The sequence below is a fragment of the Schistocerca serialis genome, chromosome 7 (genome assembly GCF_023864345.2).
Source record: "Schistocerca serialis cubense isolate TAMUIC-IGC-003099 chromosome 7, iqSchSeri2.2, whole genome shotgun sequence".
In the NCBI taxonomy this organism is placed as follows: Eukaryota; Metazoa; Arthropoda; class Insecta; order Orthoptera; family Acrididae; genus Schistocerca; species Schistocerca serialis.
In genome coordinates this window covers 515336414-515343698 of record NC_064644.1, presented here as the reverse complement: position 1 = coordinate 515343698, position 7285 = coordinate 515336414, and the positions used below count along the sequence as shown (strand labels likewise).

General features: G+C 44.1%; 1 non-coding gene across 1 annotated transcript; it reads left to right on the top strand.

Annotated features, from left to right (window-relative positions):
* Window positions 1-6829: 6829 nt before the first annotated feature.
* On the top strand, window positions 6830-6903 carry Trnat-ugu (transfer RNA threonine (anticodon UGU)). Its single transcript has one exon. It is a non-coding gene; the product is annotated as a tRNA-Thr (tRNA).
* The last annotated feature ends 382 nt before the right edge of the window (window positions 6904-7285 follow it).

Sequence of the window (7285 nt, the reverse complement as noted above, 5' to 3'; positions counted from 1 at the left end):
ATCCCCGCACGCGGTCGCTCGAGGTTCTCCGCCTCTGAAAAGGGTCCCACGATATCGCTTGGGTTTCCGCACCCAGGAGTTGTAAGGACTGCAGGGCAGGCTTTCTGGGTGTTTGCTCTGTCCGGTCTGCGTGGCGGGGTTCGTTTCACCTTACTTCAGCTGTTGTTTATATTTTCTGCGTGATTCCGTTTTGGCCGGAATCTAGATGTCGATTTTTCTGCTGGTGTGTACCCAGTCGTCGCCCCCGTGTCCCGTTTTCCCGCCAGGGGGAGGGGGGGCGGGGGCAGCCATAAATGTTGGTGGGAATTATTTGGCAGTGTGTGTTTTGCGTGGACCCGGTGTGCTCACGCGCCCTGATTCTGAGTGGAAATTACTGTGGCCAGGCTGGCTCGGTTGCTGGAGTGTGTGTTATTGGTTTTCGGGCTTGCTGGGGATTGCCCGCTTGCCTGTTCCGTTTCGTGATGTGGCAGCAGTCTGATATTTTTATGTGTGCTTGTTAAGTTGCTAGCAATTGCTTTTAGCCTTGTGCTTACTAATTTTTATTTAAATTGCTGGACATTGTCATTTGCCTGTTCTTTTAACTTTATTTATTTGTAGTGTCAATTAAGCCTAAGACGATGTCCAAGGTGCTAACAATTGATTTCAGCCTCGTGTGTACCTAATCCTATTTAAATTTTTGGGCATTGCCATTTGCTTGTTCTTTTACTCTTATTTATTTGTTGTGCCAGTTAGCACTAAGATGATGTCAGACCTTGGTATCTGTCAACCTTATTTTGGCTACTAGCGCTCAGGTGCAATATTGCCGGGCCTATCCAGGATTTTGTCATTAATTGAGATCCTTTTATACTGTATTTTTAGTAGTAGGTTTGGCAAGTGCACTTGCGAATGGTATTTAATATGTTCCCCCGCCCCCCCCCCCCCCCTCCCCCTCTTCCTTCTTCGTGTAAACTGATTTTGGTAAGATTCCTAGGTGGCCTGTGTTCTTTTATTACCTGGGTAAGTTTGCCCGCTGCCGCAGTCGTAACATGTTTTGATCGGCAAGCGGCCCATGTTGGCTAGAGTTTGAATGTGGTCTGCGCTGTTGAAATCAGCAAACTTTCTGTAAGGAAGCAAATGTTGGACTTTGCCGTACTTATATTTATTATTTGAGCTAGTCACGTACGTGTTGTTGTATTAAGGGTTTTAGGGCATTTTTAATTGAGATACCTTCTGAAAATTTTATCACTCTTTTAAAGAAGGCATAGGAAGGAGTAACTTCGACTGAAAATTTAATTGTAAATTATACATTTGTGCTTCACATTATAAAATTTAACTGTATTAGGTAAAGTATGTAGTTTAACGCACAACGATTATTTGTTAATGTATCAAATTGTAAACAGTTTTGTTTGGCAGTGATTCAAACGACACAAATAAGTTTCTCTGTTCATCTGTGGCATGTAACATTTTTATTACCTCATATTGTAAGCAGCTTGATTTGTTTGTGTCACTATAGTTTGTAAGCCACAATGTAAAGTATTACATTAATTAATTGTTTCGGGGAAATAAAACTTGAATTGTATGTCCCCTTTTCATTAACCGAATCATCCCATCCAAATCGTCCGCTCACCTGCAAATACCTCACTGACACAATGAACGTATCATTTTTACTGTATCTTACAAAATGTGCTGAAACTGACGGCCACAACCTCGATGCAAGCATGAAATCGCCGAACAAGGTTCTTACGCACCCTGACAGACATCCCTGACGTTTTTTGACTCACATCAGAGGTAGCTACAATTTTGGCCACTAATTCCACTTCCGTATCAACTAGGGTCTCAGACACAAGTAACTTTAGATATCCGCATAGGGAATAACAAAGGAGATTCATATCAGGTGACTTCGCAGGCCATCGAATAGGACCACCCTTCAGATCCAGCGATCAGGAAATACAGCATTGAGATGGCTGCAGACATCCACACTGAAGCGAGGCGGTGCACCGTCATGTTGTACCCACACCCTCTCACAAACAGCCAAGAAGTACGTTCTCCAACAACGTAGGTGGAACTCTTTGCACGAACCTCAAGTATAGGTGGCCATTCAGACAGCCCAGTGAGATTGTCGCCTACACTGCAGGCCCAGATATTCACAGCAAAACATACTTGATGGTGTAAATCTACCAGTGCGTGAGAGGTTTCCTCCTCCCACGCATGGCTTTCCTACTGTTCCAAATATCATCACAATCAAATGAGCTCTCGTTAGTAAACAGCACGATTTGGTGGAAATCTGGTCGATCACTCCATTGTTGGAGCAACTACTGACACGATGCGACCTGTGGTGCAAAGTCAGTCACAAGTATCGCATGGACTCGTTGTTGGTGATATTGAGAGGTCCCTGCTTGGACCCTCTCATAGAAGTAAGCTCAGTTTGAGTAGAAAATGTAATGACAATCATAAAAGTAAACTCAGAACAGAAAATGTAATAGCAAACTTATGGAAGGGAAAACCAACTGTCGTTTATTAATGTTATACCTTGTAAAGCCAACATTTCCTGCGTAATTCCCTTCAACAACGTGTGTGTGTGAGAGATAAAAAGATATTTGTTCAGTTTCAGTATTGCAGCAATCGATAGCGTCTGCTGGACATACATGTACGGAAGCCCCAAAGAGAGCAAAGACTAGTCGAAACTTCAGGTCTTGTTCAAGCAGAGATGTGTAAGGTTGGCAGTAAGAGGGGAGCTTCTTTTAAGATACTTTGGAGGACTTCCAGGGGGAACAAAGAATGCTGGGTGATGTGCTGCTCTAAGCACTCTGGCAGCGGACTTCATGGTGGGTGGACGTGTTGGGTAGCTCGGCTAAGAAAGCTTGGCATGGTTGGTGAGTTCACATTAAGTGAACCACAACGATACTAACTCTTTTATTTCAGCGTTAGGAAATCAGGATAGGTTTTAAATAAACATGCGAGTGTGAAATATTTAAGAATCTTTTGAACATTTTAAAATATCGTGTGAAGCTGTGTAATGGTAAATCTCTGAGTCGAGTTGCACAAGAGCGCGATGAAATGGTAAGACACAGCTGGTAAAGCTTAAGGTCAGGATATATCTTAAATTAAGATGAGTGTGTGAGAAACCATTCGTGTTTTGAGATTGAGTAGAATAGCACGTGTGACATATAGGTTCACTGTGCACGAGCGTCCCAGTGGCGAGAACAAGGTATGTGTAATGTGTTTCCATGTTTTGTGAAATTCCTATATGTTCTGGGAAAAGTGGAAGGATACAAGATGACTTGGACAGGATTTGTGATTGGTGCAAAGAATGGCAGCTAACTCTAAATATAGGTAAATGTAAATTAATGCAGATGAATAGGAAAAAGAATCCCATAATGTTTGAATACTCCATTAGTAGTGCAGCGCTTGACACAATCACGTAGATTAAATATTTGGGCGTAACATTGCAGAGCGATATGAAGTGGGACAAGCATGTAATGGCACTTGTGGGGAAGGCGGATAGTCGTCTTCGGTTCATTGATAGAATTTTGGAAAGATGTGGTTCATCTGTAAAGGAGACCGCTTATAAAACACTAATACGACCTATTCTTGAGTACTGCTCGAGATTTTGGGATCCCTATCAGGTCGGATTGAGGGAGGATATAGAAGCAATTCAGAGACGGGCTGCTAGATTTGTTACTGGTAGGTTTGATCATCACGCGAGTGTTACGGAAATGGTTCAGGAACTCGGGTGGGAGTCTCTGGAGGAAAGGAGGCGTTCTTTTCGTGAATCGCTACTGAGGAAATTTAGAGAACCAGCATTTGAGGCTGACTGCAGTACAATTTTACTGCAGCCAACTTATATTTCGTGGAAAGACCACAAATATAAGAGAGATTAGGGCTCGTACAGAGGCATATAGGCAGTAATTTTTCCCTCGTTCTGTTTGGGAGTGGAACAGGGAGAGAAGATGCTAGTTTAGGTACGAGGTACCCTCCGCCACGCACCGTATGGTGGGTTGCGGAGTATGTATGTAGATGTAGATGTAGAAATGGCAGGCCACTCGTCCCGGGCGCTTTTACTTCGATACTCATTTTGACAACAGTGAACCTGGGACCGTCAGGCAGGGAACGGAACGAGGAAAAATCGCCGTACTTCTTCAGCACTGAACCCCTGGCCCCCGGAGACAGACAATAGTGTTCATCCGTTGAACCACCAGGACCACTCGAACTGTTCACAGATCAGTTTAAACTACATTTGGATCAATCTCAGACAGGGAGCTAGAGACGTTAAAAGCTTAAGGAAGTGCAAAAGATGCTGTACGTAACTGGTGGTGTTCAGGCAGGTGTTATTCCAGCGGAATATTCATTTAAGTGAAGTTTTCAGATGAGTGCCCCAGTTTCTGAATGCACAACACAGTGCGCCGTCTAGACAATTTGCAGACGAGATGTAAACTAGCTGGTACCACGGAGCAACGAGGTATCTCGATGACCGTCTAAAGTCATGTGCGTTTATATTGTGGAATGCATCCTTACACTAATGCATACGAAGCAGGTCGTAATGCACAAACAAGGTTCGGTCAGCCACGGATACTGATGTCGAATAAACGTGGCATACACATTAAACGAGTAAGATGACAAGGTACTGATGCTCGGCGAATGCCGACACGATGCCCAATGAAGCTGTCAAATTAGCCGCTCCGTGATACCAGCAATTTTATAGCTTGTTAGGAGGTCGTTTGCAAGACGTACTGAGTTGTGCATTCATTACAACGTCTCAGTTAACTGAACATCCCGCTACGAAAATATCCATTTCAGCACAGCCCATTATGTACACTATGTTCCCTAAAACTTTTAACTTCTCTGGCTCCCTAATTAAAATTGGTAGAAATTTGATTTAATCTGTTATGTACACATTTGGCATAATGAGGTACCTAACGGTATTATGGGCCCGGTTGGTGCTATGGGCGAATTTTTATTGTGAGGTTAGTAAGCATAGCTTCCGGTAAATGTGTGTGAAATGCGTTCCAGAAAGTTCCTAAGAGTCGATGACATCTGTTGGAGGAGTAGGGGGCAATGTGACCTTGAGTAGAAGCTGTCATTTGCTAGAGGAAAATGAAGGGGAGTGTTCTTTATTACTTTTGCTCCAGGTTCGTAGCATCTACTTTCTTAATTAATAACCATATTCTATTGTTTTGATTTCTGATGTTTTATGTGGTGTCACCGCCAGACACCACACTTGTTAGGTGGTAGCCTTTAAATCGGCCGCGGTCCGTTAGTATACGTCGGACCCGCGTGTCGCCACTATCAGTGATTGCAGACCGTGCGCCGCCACACGGCAGGTCTAGAGAGACTCCCTAGCACTCGCCCCAGTTGTACAGCCGACTTTGCTAGCGATGGTTCACTGCCTACATACGCTCTCATTTGCAGAGACGATAGTTTAGAATAGCCTTCAGCTACGTCACTTGCTACGACCTAGCAAGGCACCCTATTGAGTTACTGAATGTATTCTGAACAGAGAATATTGTGAATCATGTACCGTCAAGAGCGACGTTCATCATTAATGGATTAATGTTAAGGCGTTGGCTCTTCTGCTAACACAAAATTTTGTCACTCAGATATGTAGAGTGTAGTAATAGTAGATGAAGTGATAACTGTGTTATGATACATTGTTTGTAAAAAATACCCTGAGTGTTGATAGGGCTGTGCATTGCCAAGGAGGTATATCACCAACACTCTTGTAGTCAATAGGCCATATGACAACCACCTTAATAACAGTTCGGAGTGAGCCCAATAGTGTGGTTTCTTCCTCGAAAATATTCAGTGATGGCAAATATAAAGAGTGACTTCATAGCCAGGGGTATAGGCTACATCCTTTCAACCCTTAAGCTATTCCAAAAGAGATATGTGCGCCTAGTGTCCCAGTGGATCAACCTTGTGGCCAAGGGACTCCGCAACTTAACATAGGTTGGACCGACCACAGACAGGGTTTTCGGTTCCTTCAGGCACTTCTCACAAACCGATTACAAACAAAAAAGCTTCCAAACGTCATCGGCGAGTTTCAGCCTCTTCAACAGACTCCGGAAGTAGCTGCAACGTTTCATTTGAGAACAATGTTCAAAAATGTTCAAATGTGTGTGAAATCTTATGGGTCTTAACTGCTAACGTCATCAGTCCCTAACCTTACACACTACTTAACCGACATTACCCTAAGGACAAACACACACACCCATGCCCGAGGGAGGACTCGAACCTCCGCCGGGACCAGCCGCACAGTCCATGACTGCAGCGACCTAGACCGCTCGGCTAATTCCGCGCGGCAACAATGTTTCAAATGGAGAACGTATCAGTGTGATTACTGAATGAGCCCACAACGCCCTCTACAAATAAAAAACAAGTCGATTGGAAAGCCGTCAAGTCAAAGCTCATTTATTGACCTCTTCCCCACGCCTAAGCGAGTGAAAAACATAACCAGCAACGGAAAACGAGCTGTCGACTCCAAAGGAGTGCACTTGAAGAAACAACTGTTTCCACAGGTCCACACCAACAAAATGGCAGCTAAGTCGACAAATATCAGCAATAAAAATGAAATATTTACTAAGATGGTATCTGTTCTTTCGGACATGTCCGAAAGAACAGATACCATCTTAGTAAATATATAGGTTAGGCTCACCGGCCACTTGACCATCTTCTTCTTCTGTGCGAATGCACAAACAGTGCCCGAACTCTTACGGGAATCGGCAACGCTCCGCGACTAATGAGTATAATGGGCGGGGCCACTATGAATGTAGTGCGGGACAATACGTTGAGAATGTGGGTTTCGCGGGAGGCGTGCCAGAGATAAATCCCTGCAGTCGCGCTAACCTCTGTGTCCTCGGTGGCTCAGATGGATAGAGCGTCTGCCATGTAAGCAGGAGAGCCCGGGTTCGAGTCCCGGGCGGGGCACACATTTTCGTCTTTCCACGTTGACGTACGTCAACGCCTGTAAGCAGCTAAGGGTGTTCATTTCATTGTAATAAAAATAATTATGAAAGTATAGAGGGTGAAAGAAAGCAGAAAGAACTACCAACTCAAACTGGTTGGTCTTCTCTGTTTGTAATTAAGATAACATCTACATCTATAATCCGCAAGCCACCTGACGGTGTGTGGCGGAGGGTACCTTGAGTACCTCTATCGGTTCTCCCTTCTATTTCGGTCCCGTATTGTTTGTGGAAAGAAAGATTGACGGTATGCCTCTGTACGGGCTCTAATCTCTCTGATTTTATTCTCATGAAGTACAGGGTGACCAGAAAAGGACTCCCTGATTTCAAAATTAAATATCTCGAAA